The sequence below is a fragment of the Macaca fascicularis genome, chromosome X, assembly GCF_037993035.2.
Source record: "Macaca fascicularis isolate 582-1 chromosome X, T2T-MFA8v1.1".
Classification (NCBI taxonomy): domain Eukaryota; kingdom Metazoa; phylum Chordata; class Mammalia; order Primates; family Cercopithecidae; genus Macaca; species Macaca fascicularis.
The window spans coordinates 61,322,622-61,340,616 of NC_088395.1; positions in this window are offsets into that span (position 1 = coordinate 61,322,622).

Genomic DNA, 17,995 nt, shown 5'->3' on the forward strand with positions numbered 1-17,995 from the left:
TCCCTAGCCTTATTTCTGTGGAATCTGAGAACAGATATTTCGGATCCCTTTGAAGACTATAGGGCCAAAGGAAATATCCTCCGATAACAAAGAGAAAGAAGCTTTCTGAGAAACTTCTCTGTGTTCTGTGAAATCATCTCACAGAGTTACAGCTTTCCCCTCAAGAAGCCTTTCGCTAAGACAGTTCTTGTGGAAGTGGCAAAGTGATATTTGGAAGCCCGTAGAGGGCTATGGTGAAAAAGGAAATATCCTCAGATGAAATCTGGAAAGAAGCTTTCTGAGAAACTGCTTAGTGTTCTGTTAATTCATCTCACAGAGTTACATCTGTATTTCGTGCATCTCTTTGCTAGCCTTATTTCTGTGGAATCTGAGAACAGATATTTCGGATCCCTTTGAAGACTATAGGGCCAAAGGAAATATCCTCCGATAACAAAGAGAAAGAAGCTTACTGAGAAACTTCTTTGTGTTATGTGAAATCATCTCACAGAGTTACAGCTTTCCCGTCAAGAAGCCTTTCGCTAAGACAGTTCTTGTGGTATTGGCAAAGTGATATTTGGAAGCCCATAGAGGGCTATGGTGAAAAAGGAAATATCCTCAGATGAAATCTGGAAAGAAGCTTTCTGAGAAACTGCTCTGTGATGTGTGACTTCCACTCACAGAGTTACATCTGTATTTCGTGGATCTCTTTGCTAGCCTTATTTCTGTGGAATCTGAAAACAGATATTTCGGATCCCTTTGAAGACTATAGGACCAAAGGAAATATCCTCCGATAACAAACAGAAAGAAGCTTTCTGAGACACATCTTTGTGATCTGTGAAATCATCTCACAGAGTTACAGCTTTCCCCTCAAGAAGCGTTTCGCTAAGACAGTTCTTGTGGAATTGGCAAAGTGATATTTGGAAGCCCATAGAGGGCTATGGTGAAAAAGGAAATATCCTCAGATGAAATCTGGAAAGAAGCTTTCTGAGAAACTGCTTAGTGTTCTGTTAATTCATCTCACAGAGTTACATCTGTATTTCGTGGATCTCTTTGCTAGCCTTATTTCTGTGGAATCTGAGAACAGATATTTCGGATCCCTTTGAAGACTATAGGGCCAAAGGAAATATCCTCCGATAACAAAGAGAAAGAAGCTTTCTGAGAAACTTCTTTGTGTTCTGTGAAATCATCTCACAGAGTTACAGCTTTCCCCTCAAGAAGCCTTTCGCTAAGACAGTTCTTGTGGAATTGGCAAAGTGATATTTGGAAGCCCATAGAGGGCTATGGTGAAAAAGGAAATATGCTCAGATGAAATCTGGAAAGAAGCTTTCTGAGAAACTGCTTAGTGTTCTGTTAATTCATCTCACAGAGTTACATCTGTATTTCGTGCATCTCTTTGCTAGCCTTATTTCTGTGGAATCTGAGAACGGATATTTCGGATCCCTTTGAAGACTATAGGGCCAAAGGAAATATCCTCCGATAACAAAGAGAAAGAAGCTTTCTGAAAAACTTCTTTGTGATCTGTGAAATCATCTCACAGAGTTACAGCTTTCCCCTCAAGAAGCCTTTCGCTAAGACAGTTCTTGTGGTATTGGCAAAGTGATATTTGGAAGCCAATACAGGGCTATGGTGAAAAAGGAAATATCCTCAGATGAAATCTGGAAAGAAGCTTTCTGAGAAACTGCTCTGTGATGTGTGACTTCCACTCACAGAGTTACATCTGTATTTCGTGGATCTCTTTGCTAGCCTTATTTCTGTGGAATCTGAGAACAGATATTTCGGATCCCTTTGAAGACTATAGGACCAAAGGAAACATCCTCCGATAACAAACAGAAAGAAGCTTTCTGAGACACATCTTTGTGATCTGTGAAATCATCTCACAGAGTTACAGCTTTCCCCTCAAGAAGCCTTTCGCTAAGACAGTTCTTCTGGAATTGGCAAAGTGATATTTGGAAGCCCATAGAGGGCTATGGTGAAAAAGGAAATATCCTCAGATGAAATCTGTAAAGAAGCTATCTGAGAAACTGCTTAGTGTTCTGTTAATTCATCTCACAGAGTTACATCTGTATTTCGTGGATCTCTTCGCTAGCCTTATTTCTGTGGAATCTGAGAACAGATATTTCGGATCCCTTTGAAGACTATAGGACCAAAGGAAATATCCTCCGATAACAAAGAGAAAGAAGCTTACTGAGAAACTTCTTTGTGTTTTGCGAAATCATCTCACAGAGTTACAGCTTTCCCCTCAAGAAGCCTTTCGCTAACACAGTTCTTGTGGAATTGGCAAAGTGATATTTGGAAGCCCATAGAGGGCTATGGTGAAAAAGGAAATATCCTCAGATGAAATCTGGAAAGAAGCTTTCTGAGAAACTGCTTAGTGTTCTGTTAATTCATCTCACGGAGTTACATCTGTATTTCGTGCATCTCTTTGCTAGCCTTATTTCTGTGGAATCTGAGAACAGATATTTCGGATCCCTTTGAAGACTATAGGGCCAAAGGAAATATCCTCCGATAACAAAGAGAAAGAAGCTTACTGAGAAACTTCTTTGTGTTTTGTGAAATCATCTCACAGAGTTACAGCTTTCCCCTCAAGAAGCCTTTCGCTAAGACAGTTCTTGTGGAATTGGCAAAGTGATATTTGGAAGCCCACAGAGGGCTATGGTGAAAAAGGAAATATCCTCAGATGAAATCTGGAAAGAAGCTTTCTGAGAAACTGCTTGGTGTTCTGTTAATTCATCTCACAGAGTTACATCTGTATTTCGTGCATCTCTTTGCTAGCCTTATATCTGTGGAATCTGAAACAGATATTTCAGATCCCTTTAAAGACTATAGGGCCAAAGGAAATATCCTCCGATAACAAAGAGAATGAAGCTTTCTGAGATACTTCTTTGTGTTCCGTGAAATCATCTCACAGAGTTACAGCTTTACACTCAAGAAGCCTTTCGCTAAGACAGTTCTTGTGGAATTGGCAAAGTGATATTTGGAAGCCCATAGAGGGCTATGGTGAAAAAGGAAATATCCTCAGATGAAATCTGGAAATAAACTTTCTGAGAAACTGCTTAGTGTTCTGTTAATTCATCTCACGGAGTTACATCTGTATTTCGTGGATCTCTTTGCTAGCCTTATTTCTGTGGAATCTGAGAACAGATATTTCGGATCCCTTTGAAGGCTATAGGGCCAAAGGAAATATCCTCCGATAACAAACAGAAAGAAGCTTTCTGAGAAACTTCTTTGTGATCTGTGAAATCATCTCACAGAGTTACAGCTTTCGCCTCAAGAAGCCTTTCGCTAAGACAGTTCTTGTGGAATTGGCAAAGTGATATTTGGAAGCCCATAGAGGGCTATGGTGAAAAAGGAAATATCCTCAGATGAAATCTGGAAAGAAGCTTTCTGAGAAACTGCTTAGTGTTCTGTTAATTCATCTCACAGAGTAACATCTGTATTTCGTGGATCTCTTTGCTAGCCTTATTTCTGTGGAATCTGAGAACAGATACTTCGGATCCCTTTGAAGACTATAGGGCCAAAGGAAATATCCTTCGATAACAAAGAGAAAGAAGCTTTCTGAGAAACTTCTTTGTGTTCCGTGAAATCATCTCACTGAGTTACACCTTTCCACTAATGAAGCCTTTCACTAAGACAGTTCTTGTGGAATTTGCAAAGTGATATTTGGAAGCCCATAGAGGGCTATGGTGAAAAAGGAAATATCCTCAGATGAAATCTGGAAAGAAGCTTTCTGAGAAACTGCTCAGTGTTCTGTTAATTCACCTCACAGGGTTACATCTGTATTTCGTGGATCTCTTTGCTAGCCTTATTTCTGTGGAATCTGAGAACAGATATTTCGGATCCCTTTGAAGACTATAGAGCCAAAGGAAATATCCTCCGATAACAAACAGAAAGAAGCTTTCTGAGAAACTTCTTTGTGTTCTGTGAAATCATCTCACAGAGTTACAGCTTTCCCTTCAAGAAGCCTTTCGCTAAGGCAGTTCTTGTGGAATTGGCAAAGTGATATTTGGAAGCCCATAGAGGGCTATGGTGAAAAAGGAAATATCCTCAGATGAAATCTGGAAAGAAGCTTTCTGAGAAACTGCTTAGTGTCCTGTTAATTCATCTCACAGAGTTACATCTGTATTTCGTGCATCTCTTTGCTAGCCTTATTTCTTTGGAATCTGAGAACAGATATTTCGGATCCCTTTGAAGACTATAGGGCCAAAGGAAATATCCTCCGATAACAATGAGAAAGAAGCTTTCTGAGAAACTTCTTTGTGTTCTGTAAAATCATCTCACAGAGTTACAGCATTCCCCTCAAGAAGCCTTTCGCTAAGACAGTTCTTGTGGAATTGGCAAAGTGATATTTGGAAGCCCATAGAAGGCTATGGTGAAATAGGAAATATCCTCAGATGAAATCTGGAACGAAGCTTTCTGAGAAACTGCTCTGTGATGTGTGACTTTGACTCACAGAGTTACATCTGTATTTCGTGGATCTCTTTGCTAGCCTTATTTCTGTGGAATCTGAGAACAGATATTTCGGATCCCTTTGAAGACTATAGGGCCAAAGGAAATATCCTCCGATAACAAAGACAAAGAAGCTTTCTGAGAAACTTCTTTGTGTTCTGTGAAATCATCTCACAGAGTTACAGCTTTCCCCTCAAGAAGCCTTTCGCTAACACAGTTCTTGTGGAATTGGCAAAGTGATATTTGGAAGCCCATAGAGGGCTATGGTGAAAAAGGAAATATCCTCAGATGAAATCTGGAAAGAAGCTTTCTGAGAAACTGCTTAGTGTTCTGTTAATTCACCTCACAGAGTTACATCTGTATTTCGTGCATCTCTTTGCTAGCCTTATTTCTGTGGAATCTGAGAACAGATATTTCGGATCCCTTTGAAGACTATAGGGCCAAAGGATATATCCTCCGATAACAAAGAGAAAGAAGCTTTCTGAGAAACTTCCTTGTGTTCTGTGAAATCATCTCACAGAGTTACAGCTTTCCCCTCAAGAAGCCTTTCGCTAAGACAGTTCTTGTGGAATTCGCAAAGTGATATTTTGAAGCCCATAGAGGGCTATGGTGAAAAAGGAAATATCCTCAGATGAAATCTGGAAAGAAGCTTTCTGAGAAACTGCTTAGTGTTCTGTTAATTCATCTCACAGAGTTACATCTGTATTTCGTGCATCTCTTTGCTAGCCTTATTTCTGTGGAATCTGAGAAAAGATATTTCGGATCCCTTTGAAGACTATAGGGCCAAAGAAATATCCTCCGATAACAAAGAGAAAGAAGCTTTCTGAGAAACTTCTTTGTGATCTGTGAAATCATCGCACAGAGTTACAGCTTTCCCCTCAAGAAGCCTTTCGCTAAGACAGTTCTTGTGGTCTTGGCAAAGTGATATTTGGAAGCCCATAGAGGGCTATGGTGAAAAAGAAAATATCCTCAGATGAAATCTGGAAAGAAGCTTTCTGAGAAACTGCTCTGTGATGTGTGACTTCCACTCACAGAGTTACATCTGTATTTCGTGGATCTCTTTGCTAGCCTTATTTCTGTGGAATCTGAGAACAGATATTTCGGATCCCTATGAAGACTATAGGACCAAAGGAAATATCCTCCGATAACAAACAGAAAGAAGCTTTCTGAGACACATCTTTGTGATCTGTGAAATCATCTTACAGAGTTACAGCTTTCCCCTCAAGAAGCCTTTCGCTAAGACAGTTCTTGTGGAATTGGCAAAGTGATATTTGGAAGCCCATAGAGGGCTATGGTGAAAAAGGAAATATCCTCAGATGAAATCTGGAAAGAAGCTTTCTGAGAAACTGCTTAGTGTTCTGTTAATTCATCTCACAGAGTTACATCTGTATTTCGTGCATCTCTTTGCTAGCCTTATTTCTTTGGAATCTGAGAACAGATATTTCGCATCCCTTTGAAGGCTATAGGGCCAAAGGAAATATCTTCCGATAACAAAGAGAAAGAAGCTTTCTGAGAAACTTCTTTGTGTTCTGTGAAATCATCTCACAGAGTTACAGCTTTCCCCTCAAGAAGCCTTTCGCTAAGACAGTTCTTGTGGAATTGGCAAAGTGATATTTGGAAGCCCTTAGAGGGCTATGGTGAAAAAGGAAATATCCTCAGATGAAATCTGGAAAGAAGCTTTCTGAGAAACTGCGTAGTGTTCTGTTAATTCATCTCACAGAGTTACATCTGTATTTCGTGCATCTCTTTGCTAGGCTTATTTCTGTGGAATCTGAGAACAGATATTTCGGATCCCTTTGAAGACTATAGGGCCAAAGGAAATATCCTCCGATAACAAAGAGAAAGAAGCTTTCTGAGAAACTTCTTTGTGTTTTGTGAAATCATCTCACAGAGTTACAGCTTTCCCCTCAAGAAGCCTTTCGTTAAGACAGTTCTTGTGGAATTGGCAAAGTGATATTTGGAAGCCCCTAGAGGGCTATGGTGAAAAAGGAAATATCCTAAGATGAAATCTGGAAAGAAGCTTTCTGAGAAACTGCTTAGTGTTCTGTTAATTCATCTCACGGAGTTACATCTGTATTTCCTGCATCTCTTCGCTAGCCTTATTTCCGTGAAATCTGAGAACAGATATTTCGGATCCCTTTGAAGACTATAGGGCCAAAGGAAATATCCTCCGATAACAAAGAGAAAGAAGCTTACTGAGAAACTTCTTTGTGTTTTGTGAAATCATCTCACAGAGTTACAGCTTTCCCCTCAAGAAGCCTTTCGCTAAGACAGTTCTTGTGGAATTGGCAAAGTGATATTTGGAAGCCCATAGAGGGCTATGGTGAAAAAGGAAATATGCTCAGATGAAATCTGGAAAGAAGCTTTCTGAGAAACTGCTTAGTATTCTGTTAATTCATCTCACAGAGTTACATCTGTATTTCGTGCATCTCTTTGCTAGCCTTATTTCTGTGGAATCCTGAGAACAGATATTTCGGATCCCTTTGAAGACTATAGGGCCAAAAGGAAATATCCTCTGATAAAAAAGAGAAACAAGCTTTCTGAGAAACTTCTTTGTGTTCTGTGAAATCATCTCACAGAGTTACAGCTTTCCCCTCAAGAAGCCTTTCGCTAAGACAGTTCTTGTGGAATTGGCAAAGTGATATTTGGAAGCCCATAGAGGGCTATGGTGAAAAAGGAAATATCCTCAGATGAAATCTGGAAAGAAGCTTTCTGAGAAACTGCTTAGTGTTCTGTTAATTCATCTCACAGAGTTACATCTGTATTTCGTGCATCTCTTTGCTAGCCTTATTTCTTTGGAATCTGAGAACAGATATTTCGGATCCCTTTGAAGACTATAGGGCCAAAGGAAATATCCTCTGATAACAATGAGAAAGAAGCTTTCTGAGAAACTTCTTTGTGTTCTGTGAAATCATCTCACAGAGTTACAGCTTTCCCCTCAAGAAGCCTTTCGCTAAGACAGTTCTTGTGGAATTGGCAAAGTGATATTTGGAAGCCCATAGAGGGCTATGGTGAAAAAGGAAATATCCTCAGATGAAATCTGGAAAGAAGCTTTCTGATGAACTGCTCTGTGATGTGTGACTTCGACTCACAGAGTTACATCTGTATTTCGTGGATCTCTTTGCTAGCCTTATTTCTGTGAAATCTGAGAACAGATATTTCGGATCCCTTTGAAGACTATAGGGCCAAAGGAAATATCCTCCGATAACAAACAGAAAGAAGCTTTCTGAGAAACTTCTTTGTGTTCTGTGAAATCGTCTCACAGAGTTACAGCTTTCCCCTCAAGAAGCCTTTCGCTAAGACAGTTCTTGTGGAATTGGCAAAGTGATATTTGGAAGCCCATAGAGGGCTATGGTGAAAAAGGAAATATCCTCAGATGAAATCTGGAAAGAAGTTTCTGAGAAACTGCTTAGTGTTCTGTTAATTCATCTCACAGAGTTACATCTGTATTTCGTGCATCTCTTTGCTAGCCTTATTTCTGTGGAATCTGAGAACAGATATTTCGGATCCCTTTGAAGAATATAGGGCCAAAGGAAATATACTCCGATAACAAAGAGAAAGAAGCTTTCTGAGAAACTTCTTTGTGTTCTGTGAAATCATCTCACAGAGTTACAGCTTTCCCCTCAAGAAGCCTTTCGCTAAGACAGTTCTTGTGGAATTGGCAAAGTGATATTTGAAAGCCCCTGGAGGGCTATGCTGAAAAAGGAAATATCCTCAGATGAAATCTGGAAAGAAGCTTTCTGAGAAACTGCTTAGTGTTCTGTTAATTCATCTCACAGAGTTTCATCTGTATTTCGTGCATCTCTTTGCTAGCCTTATTTCTGTGGAATCTGAGAACAGATATTTCGGATCCCTTTGAAGACTATAGGGCCAAAGGAAATATCCTCCGATAACAAAGAGAAAGAAGCTTACTGAGAAACTTCTTTGTGTTTTGTGAAATCATCTCACAGAGTTACAGCTTTCCCCTCAAGAAGCCTTTCGCTAAGACAGTTCTTGTGGAATTAGCAAAGTGATATTTGGAAGCCCATAGAGGGCTATGGTGAAAAAGGAAATATGCTCAGATGAAATCTGGAAAGAAGCTTTCTGAGAAACTGCTTAGTGTTCTGTTAATTCATCTCACAGAGTTACATCTGTATTTCGTGCATCTCTTTGCTAGCCTTATTTCTGTGGAATCTGAGAACGGATATTTCGGATCCCTTTGAAGACTATAGGGCCAAAGGAAATATCCTCCGATAACAAAGAGAAAGAAGCTTTCTGAAAAACTTCTTTGTGATCTGTGAAATCATCTCACAGAGTTACAGCTTTCCCGTCAAGAAGCCTTTCGCTAAGACAGTTCTTGTGGTATTGGCAAAGTGATATTTGGAAGCCAATACAGGGCTATGGTGAAAAAGGAAATATCCTCAGATGAAATCTGGAAAGAAGCTTTCTGAGAAACTGCTTAGTGTTCTGTTAATTCATCTCACAGAGTTACATCTGTATTTCGTGGATCTCTTTGCTAGCCTTATTTCTGTGGAATCTGAGAACAGATATTTCGGATCCCTTTGAAGACTATAGGGCCAAAGGAAATATCCTCCGATAACAAAGAGAAAGAAGCTTTCTGAGAAACTTCTTTGTGTTCTGTGAAATCATCTCACAGAGTTACAGCTTTCCCCTCAAGAAGCCTTTCGCTAAGACAGTTCTTGTGGAATTGGCAAAGTGATATTTGAAAGTCCCTAGAGGGCTATGCTGAAAAAGGAAATATCCTCAGATGAAATCTGGAAAGAAGCTTTCTGAGAAACTGCTTAGTGTTCTGTTAATTCATCTCACAGAGTTTCATCTGTATTTCGTGCATCTCTTTGCTAGCCTTATATCTGTGGAATCTGAGAACAGATATTTCGGATCCCTTTGAAGACTATAGGACCAAAGGAAATATCCTCCGATAACAAAGAGAAAGAAGCTTACTGAGAAACTTCTTTGTGTTTTGTGAAATCATCTCACAGAGTTACAGCTTTCCCCTCAAGAAGCCTTTCGCTAACACAGTTCTTGTGGAATTGGCAAAGTGATATTTGGAAGCCCATAGAGGGCTATGGTGAAAAAGGAAATATCCTCAGATGAAATCTGGAAAGAAGCTTTCTGAGAAACTGCTTAGTGTTCTGTTAATTCATCTCACAGAGTTACATCTGTATTTCGTGCATCTCTTTCCTAGCCTTATTACTGTGGAATCTGAGAACAGATATTTCGGATCCCTTTGAAGACTATAGGGCCAAAGGAAATATCCTCCGATAACAAAGAGAAAGAAGCTTACTGAGAAACTTCTTTGTGTTTTGTGAAATCATCTCACAGAGTTACAGCTTTCCCCTCAAGAAGCCTTTCGCTAAGACAGTTCTTGTGGAATTGGCAAAGTGATATTTGGAAGCCCACAGAGGGCTATGGTGAAAAAGGAAATATCCTCAGATGAAATCTGGAAAGAAGCTTTCTGAGAAACTGCTTGGTGTTCTGTTAATTCATCTCACAGAGTTACATCTGTATTTCGTGCATCTCTTTGCTAGCCTTATATCTGTGGAATCTGAAACAGATATTTCGGATCCCTTTAAAGACTATAGGGCCAAAGGAAATATCCTCCGATAACAAAGAGAATGAAGCTTTCTGAGATACTTCTTTGTGTTCCGTGAAATCATCTCACAGAGTTACAGCTTTCCACTCAAGAAGCCTTTCGCTAAGACAGTTCTTGTGGAATTGGCAAAGTGATATTTGGAAGCCCATAGAGGGCTATGGTGAAAAAGGAAATATCCTCAGATGAAATCTGGAAATAAACTTTCTGAGAAACTGCTTAGTGTTCTGTTAATTCATCTCACGGAGTTACATCTGTATTTCGTGGATCTCTTTGCTAGCCTTATTTCTGTGGAATCTGAGAACAGATATTTCGGATCCCTTTGAAGACTATAGGGCCAAAGGAAATATCCTCCGATAACAATGAGAAAGAAGCTTTCTGAGAAACTTCTTTGTGTTCTGTAAAATCATCTCACAGAGTTACAGCATTCCCCCCAAGAAGCCTTTCGCTAAGACAGTTCTTGTGGAATTGGCAAAGTGATATTTGGAAGCCCATAGAGGGCTATGGTGAAATAGGAAATATCCTCAGATGAAATCTGGAACGAAGCTTTCTGAGAAACTGCTCTGTGATGTGTGACTTTGACTCACAGAGTTACATCTGTATTTCGTGGATCTCTTTGCTAGCCTTATTTCTGTGGAATCTGAGAACAGATATTTCGGATCCCTTTGAAGACTATAGGGCCAAAGGAAATATCCTCCGATAACAAAGACAAAGAAGCTTTCTGAGAAACTTCTTTGTGTTCTGTGAAATCATCTCACAGAGTTACAGCTTTCCCCTCAAGAAGCCTTTCGCTAAGACAGTTCTTGTGGAATTGGCAAAGTGATATTTGGAAGCCCATAGAGGGCTATGGTGAAAAAGGAAATATCCTCAGATGAAATCTGGAAAGAAGCTTTCTGAGAAACTGCTTAGTGTTCTGTTAATTCACCTCACAGAGTTACATCTGTATTTCGTGGATCTCTTTGCTAGCCTTATTTCTGTGGAATCTGAGAACAGATATTTCGGATCCCTTTGAAGACTATAGGGCCAAAGGATATATCCTCCGATAACAAAGAGAAAGAAGCTTTCTGAGAAACTTCTTTGTGTTCTGTGAAATCATCTCACAGAGTTACAGCTTTCCCCTCAAGAAGCCTTTCGCTAAGACAGTTCTTGTGGAATTCGCAAAGTGATATTTTGAAGCCCATAGAGGGCTATGGTGAAAAAGGAAATATCCTCAGATGAAATCTGGAAAGAAGCTTTCTGAGAAACTGCTTAGTGTTCTGTTAATTCATCTCACAGAGTTACATCTGTATTTCGTGCATCTCTTTGCTAGCCTTATTTCTGTGGAATCTGAGAAAAGATATTTCGGATCCCTTTGAAGACTATAGGGCCAAAGAAATATCCTCCGATAACAAAGAGAAAGAAGCTTTCTGAGAAACTTCTTTGTGATCTGTGAAATCATCCCACAGAGTTACAGCTTTCCCCTCAAGAAGCCTTTTGTTAAGACAGTTCTTGTGGAATTGGCAAAGTGATATTTGGAAGCCCCTAGAGGGCTATGGTGAAAAAGGAAATATCCTCAGATGAAATCTGGAAAGAAGCTTTCTGAGAAACTGCTTAGTGTTCTGTTAATTCATCTCACGGAGTTACATCTGTATTTCCTGCATCTCTTCGCTAGCCTTATTTCTGTGGAATCTGAGAACAGATATTTCGGATCCCTTTGAAGACTATAGGGCCAAAGGAAATATCCTCCGATAACAAAGAGAAAGAAGCTTACTGAGAAACTTCTTTGTGTTTTGTGAAATCATCTCACAGAGTTACAGCTTTCCCCTCAAGAAGCTTTTCGCTAAGACAGTTCTTGTGGAATTGGCAAAGTGATATTTGGAAGCCCATAGAGGGCTATGGTGAAAAAGGAAATATGCTCAGATGAAATCTGGAAAGAAGCTTTCTGAGAAACTGCTTAGTGTTCTGTTAATTCATCTCACAGAGTTACATCTGTATTTCGTGGATCTCTTTGCTAGCCTTATTTCTTTGGAATCTGAGAACAGATATTTCGGATCCCTTTGAAGACTATAGAGCCAAAGGATATATCCTGCGATAACAAAGAGAAAGAAGCTTTCTGAGAAACTTCTTTGTGTTCTGTGAAATCATCTCACAGAGTTACAGCTTTCCCCTCAAGAAGACTTTCGCTAAGACAGTTCTTGTGGAATTGGCAAAGTGATATTTGGAAGCCCATAGAGGGCTATGGTGAAAAAGGAAATATCCTCAGATGAAATCTGGAAAGAAGCTTTCTGAGAAACTGCTTAGTGTTCTGTTAATTCATCTCACAGAGCTACATCTGTATTTCGTGCATCTCTTTGCTAGCCTTATTTCTGTGGAATCTGAGAACAGATATTTCGGATCCCTTTGAAGACCATAGGGCCAAAGGAAATATCCTCCGATAACAAAGAGAAAGAAGCTTTCTGAAAAACTTCTTTGTGATCTGTGAAATCATCTCACAGAGTTACAGCTTTACCGTCAAGAAGCCTTTCGCTAAGACAGTTCTTGTGGTCTTGGCAAAGTGATATTTGGAAGCCCATAGAGGGCTATGGTGAAAAAGAAAATATCCTCAGATGAAATCTGGAAAGAAGCTTTCTGAGAAACTGCTCTGTGATGTGTGACTTCCACTCACAGAGTTACATCTGTATTTCGTGGATCTCTTTGCTAGCCTTATTTCTGTGGAATCTGAGAACAGATATTTCGGATCCCTTTGAAGACTATAGGACCAAAGGAAATATCCTCCGATAACAAACAGAAAGAAGCTTTCTGAGACACATCTTTGTGATCTGTGAAATCATCTCACAGAGTTACAGCTTTCCCCTCAAGAAGCCTTTTGCTAAGACAGTTCTTGTGGAATTGGCAAAGTTATATTTGGAAGCCCATAGAGGGCTATGGTGAAAAAGGAAATATCCTCAGATGAAATCTGGAAAGAAGCTTTCTGAGAAACTGCTTAGTGTTCTGTTAATTCATCTCACAGAGTTACATCTGTATTTCGTGGATCTCTTTGCTAGCCTTATTTCTTTGGAATCTGAGAACAGATATTTCGGATCCCTTTGAAGGCTATAGGGCCAAAGGAAATATCTTCCGATAACAAAGAGAAAGAAGCTTTCTGAGAAACTTCTTTGTGTTCTGTGAAATCATCTCACAGAGTTACAGCTTTACCCTCAAGAAGCCTTTCGCTAAGACAGTTCTTGTGGAATTGGCAAAGTGATATTTGGAAGCCCATAGTGGGCTATGGTGAAAAAGGAAATATCCTCAGATGAAATCTGGAAAGAAGCTTTCTGAGAAACTGCTTAGTGTTCTGTTAATTCATCTCACAGAGTTACATCTGTATTTCGTGCATCTCTTTGCTAGCCTTATTTCTGTGGAATCTGAGAACAGATATTTCGGATCCCTTTGAAGACTATAGGGCCAAAGGAAATATCCTCCGATAACAAAGAGAAAGAAGCTTTCTGAGAAACTTCTTTGTGATCTGTGAAATCATCTCACAGAGTTACAGCTTTCCCCTCAATAAGGCTTTCGCTAAGACAGTTCTTGTGGTACTGGCAAAGTGATATTTGGAAGCCCATAGAGGGCTATGGTGAAAAAGAAAATATCCTCAGATGAAATCTGGAAAGAAGCTTTCTGAGAAACTGCTCTGTGATGTGTGACTTCCACTCGCAGAGTTACATCTGTATTTCGTGGATCTCTTTGCTAGCCTTATTTCTGTGGAATCTGAGAACAGATATTTCGGATCCCTTTGAAGACTATAGGGCCAAAGGAAATATCCTCCGATAACAAACAGAAAGTAGCTTTCTGAGAAACTTCTTTGTGTTCTGCGAAATCTTCTCACAGAGTTACAGCTTTCCCCTCAAGAAGCCTTTCGCTAAGACAGTTCTTGTGGAATTGGCAAAGTGATATTTGGAAGCCCATAGAGGGCTATGGTGTAAATGGAAATATCCTCAGATGAAATCTGGAAAGAAGCTTTCTGAGAAACTGCTTAGTGTTCTGTTAATTCATCTCACAGAGTTGCATCTGTATTTCGTGGATCTCTTTGCTAGCCTTATTTCTTTGGAATCTGAGAACAGATATTTCGGATCCCTTTGAAGACTATAGGGCCAAAGGAAATATCCTCCGATAACAAAGAGAAAGAAGCTTTCTGAGAAACTTCTTTGTGTTTTGTGAAATCATCTCACAGAGTTACAGCTTTCCCCTCAAGAAGCCTTTCGTTAAGACAGTTCTTGTGGAATTGGCAAAGTGATATTTGGAAGCCCCTAGAGGGCTATGGTGAAAAAGGAAATATCCTAAGATGAAATCTGGAAAGAAGCTTTCTGAGAAACTGCTTAGTGTTCTGTTAATTCATCTCACGGAGTTACATCTGTATTTCCTGCATCTCTTCGCTAGCCTTATTTCCGTGAAATCTGAGAACAGATATTTCGGATCCCTTTGAAGACTATAGGGCCAAAGGAAATATCCTCCGATAACAAAGAGAAAGAAGCTTACTGAGAAACTTCTTTGTGTTTTGTGAAATCATCTCACAGAGTTACAGCTTTCCCCTCAAGAAGCCTTTCGCTAAGACAGTTCTTGTGGAATTCGCAAAGTGATATTTGGAAGCCCATAGAGGGCTATGGTGAAAAAGGAAATATGCTCAGATGAAATCTGGAAAGAAGCTTTCTGAGAAACTGCTTAGTATTCTGTTAATTCATCTCACAGAGTTACATCTGTATTTCGTGCATCTCTTTGCTAGCCTTATTTCTGTGGAATCCTGAGAACAGATATTTCGGATCCCTTTGAAGACTATAGGGCCAAAGGAAATATCCTCTGATAAAAAAGAGAAACAAGCTTTCTGACAAACTTCTTTGTGTTCTGTGAAATCATCTCACAGAGTTACAGCTTTCCCCTCAAGAAGCCTTTCGCTAAGACAGTTCTTGTGGAATTGGCAAAGTGATATTTGGAAGCCCATAGAGGGCTATGGTGAAAAAGGAAATATCCTCAGATGAAATCTGGAAAGAAGCTTTCTGAGAAACTGCTTAGTGTTCTGTTAATTCATCTCACAGAGTTACATCTGTATTTCGTGCATCTCTTTGCTAGCCTTATTTCTTTGGAATCTGAGAACAGATATTTCGGATCCCTTTGAAGACTATAGGGCCAAAGGAAATATCCTCCGATAACAATGAGAAAGAAGCTTTCTGAGAAACTTCTTTGTGTTCTGTGAAATCATCTCACAGAGTTACAGCTTTCCCCTCAAGAAGCCTTTCGCTAAGACAGTTCTTGTGGAATTGGCAAAGTGATATTTGGAAGCCCATAGAGGGCTATGGTGAAAAAGGAAATATCCTCAGATGAAATCTGGAAAGAAGCTTTCTGATGAACTGCTCTGTGATGTGTGACTTCGACTCACAGAGTTACATCTGTATTTCGTGGATCTCTTTGCTAGCCTTATTTCTGTGAAATCTGAGAACAGATATTTCGGATCCCTTTGAAGACTATAGGGCCAAAGGAAATATCCTCCGATAACAAACAGAAAGAAGCTTTCTGAGAAACTTCTTTGTGTTCTGTGAAATCGTCTCACAGAGTTACAGCTTTCCCCTCAAGAAGCCTTTCGCTAAGACAGTTCTTGTGGAATTGGCAAAGTGATATTTGGAAGCCCATAGAGGGCTATGGGGAAAAAGGAAATATCCTCAGATGAAATCTGGAAAGAAGTTTCTGAGAAACTGCTTAGTGTTCTGTTAATTCATCTCACAGAGTTACATCTGTATTTCGTGCATCTCTTTGCTAGCCTTATTTCTGTGGAATCTGAGAACAGATATTTCGGATCCCTTTGAAGAATATAGGGCCAAAGGAAATATACTCCGATAACAAAGAGAAAGAAGCTTTCTGAGAAACTTCTTTGTGTTCTGTGAAATCATCTCACAGAGTTACAGCTTTCCCCTCAAGAAGCCTTTCTCTAAGACAGTTCTTGTGGAATTGGCAAAGTGATATTTGGAAGCCCATAGAGGGCTATGGTGAAAAAGGAAATATCCTCAGATGAAATCTGGAAAGAAGCTTTCTGAGAAACTGCTTAGTGTTCTGTTAATTCATCTCACAGAGTTACATCTGTATTTCGTGCATGTCTTTGCTAGCCTTATTTCTGTGGAATCGGAGAACAGATATTTCGGATCCCTTTGAAGACTATAGGGCCAAAGAAATATCCTCCGATAACAAAGAGTAAGAAGCTTTCCGAGAAACTTCTTTGTGATCTGTGAAATCATCTCACAGAGTTACAGCTTTCCCCTCAAGAAGCCTTTCGCTAAGACACTTCTTGTGAAATTGGCAAAGTGATATTTGGAAGCCCATAGAGGGCTATGGTGAAAAAGGAAATATCCTCAGATGAAATCTGGAAAGAAGCTTTCTGAGAAACTGCTATGTGATGTGTGTCTTCCACTCACAGAGTTACATCTGTATTTCGTGGTTCTCTTTGCTAGCCTTATTTCTGTGGAATCTGAGAAAAGATATTTCGGATCCCTTTGAAGACTATAGGGCCAAAGGAAATATCCTCCGATAACAAAGAGAAAGAAGCTTTCTGAGAAACTTCTTTGTGTTCCGTGAAATCATCTCACAGAGTTACAGCTTTCCCCTCAAGAATCCTTTCGCTAAGACAGTTCTTGTGGAATTGGCAAAGGGATATTTGGAAGCCCATAGAGGGCTATGGTGAAAAAGGAAATATCCTCAGATGAAATCTGGAAAGAAGCTTTCTGAGAAACTGCTTAGTGTTCTGTTAATTCATCTCACGGAGTTACATCTGTATTTCGTGGATCTCTTTGCTAGCCTTATTTCTGTGGAATCTGAGAACAGATATTTCGGATCCCTTTAAAGACGATAGGGCCAAAGGAAATATCCTCCGATAACAAACAGAAAGAAGCTTTCTGAGACACATCTTTGTGATCTGTGAAATCATCTCACAGAGTTACAGCTTTCCCCTCAAGAAGCCTTTCGCTAAGACAGTTCTTGTGGAACTGGCAAAGTGATATTTGGAAGCCCATAGAGGGCTATGGTGAAAAAGGAAATATACTCAGATGAAATCTGGAAAGAAGCTTTCTGAGAAACTGCTTAGTGTTCTGTTAATTCATCTCACAGATTTACATCTGTACTTCGTGGATCTCTTTGCTAGCCTTATTTCTTTGGAATCTGAGAACAGATATTTCGGATCCCTTTGAAGACTATAGGGCCAAAGGATATATCCTGCGATAACAAAGAAAAAGAAGCTTTCTGAGAAACTTCTTTGTGTTCTGTGAAATCATCTCACAGAGTTACAGCTTTCCCCTCAAGAAGCCTTTCGCTAAGACAGTTCTTGTGGAATTGGCAAAGTGATATTTGGAAGCCCATAGAGGGCTATGGTGAAAAAGGAAATATCCTCAGATGAAATCTGGAAAGAAGCTTTCTGAGAAACTGCTTAGTGTTCTGTTAATTCATCTCACAGAGTTACATCTGTATTTCGTGCATCTCTTTGCTAGCCTTATTTCTGTGGAATCTGAGAAAAGATATTTCGGATCCCTTTGAAGACCATAGGGCCAAAGGAAATATCCTCCGATAACAAAGAGAAAGAAGCTTTCTGAAAAACTTCTTTGTGATCTGTGAAATCATCTCACAGAGTTACAGCTTTACCGTCAAGAAGCCTTTCGCTAAGACAGTTCTTGTGGTATTGGCAAAGTGATATTTGGAAGCCCATATAGGGCTATGGTGAAAAAGAAAATATCCTCAGATGAAATCTGGAAAGAAGCTTTCTGAGAAACTGCTCTGTGATGTGTGACTTCCACTCACAGAGTGACATCTGTATTTCGTGGATCTCTTTGCTAGCCTTATTTCTGTGGAATCTGAGAACAGATATTTCGGATCCCTTTGAAGACTATAGGGCCAAAGGATATATCCTGCGATAACAAAGAAAAAGAAGCTTTCTGAGAAACTTCTTTGTGTTCTGTGAAATCATCTCACAGAGTTACAGCTTTCCCCTCA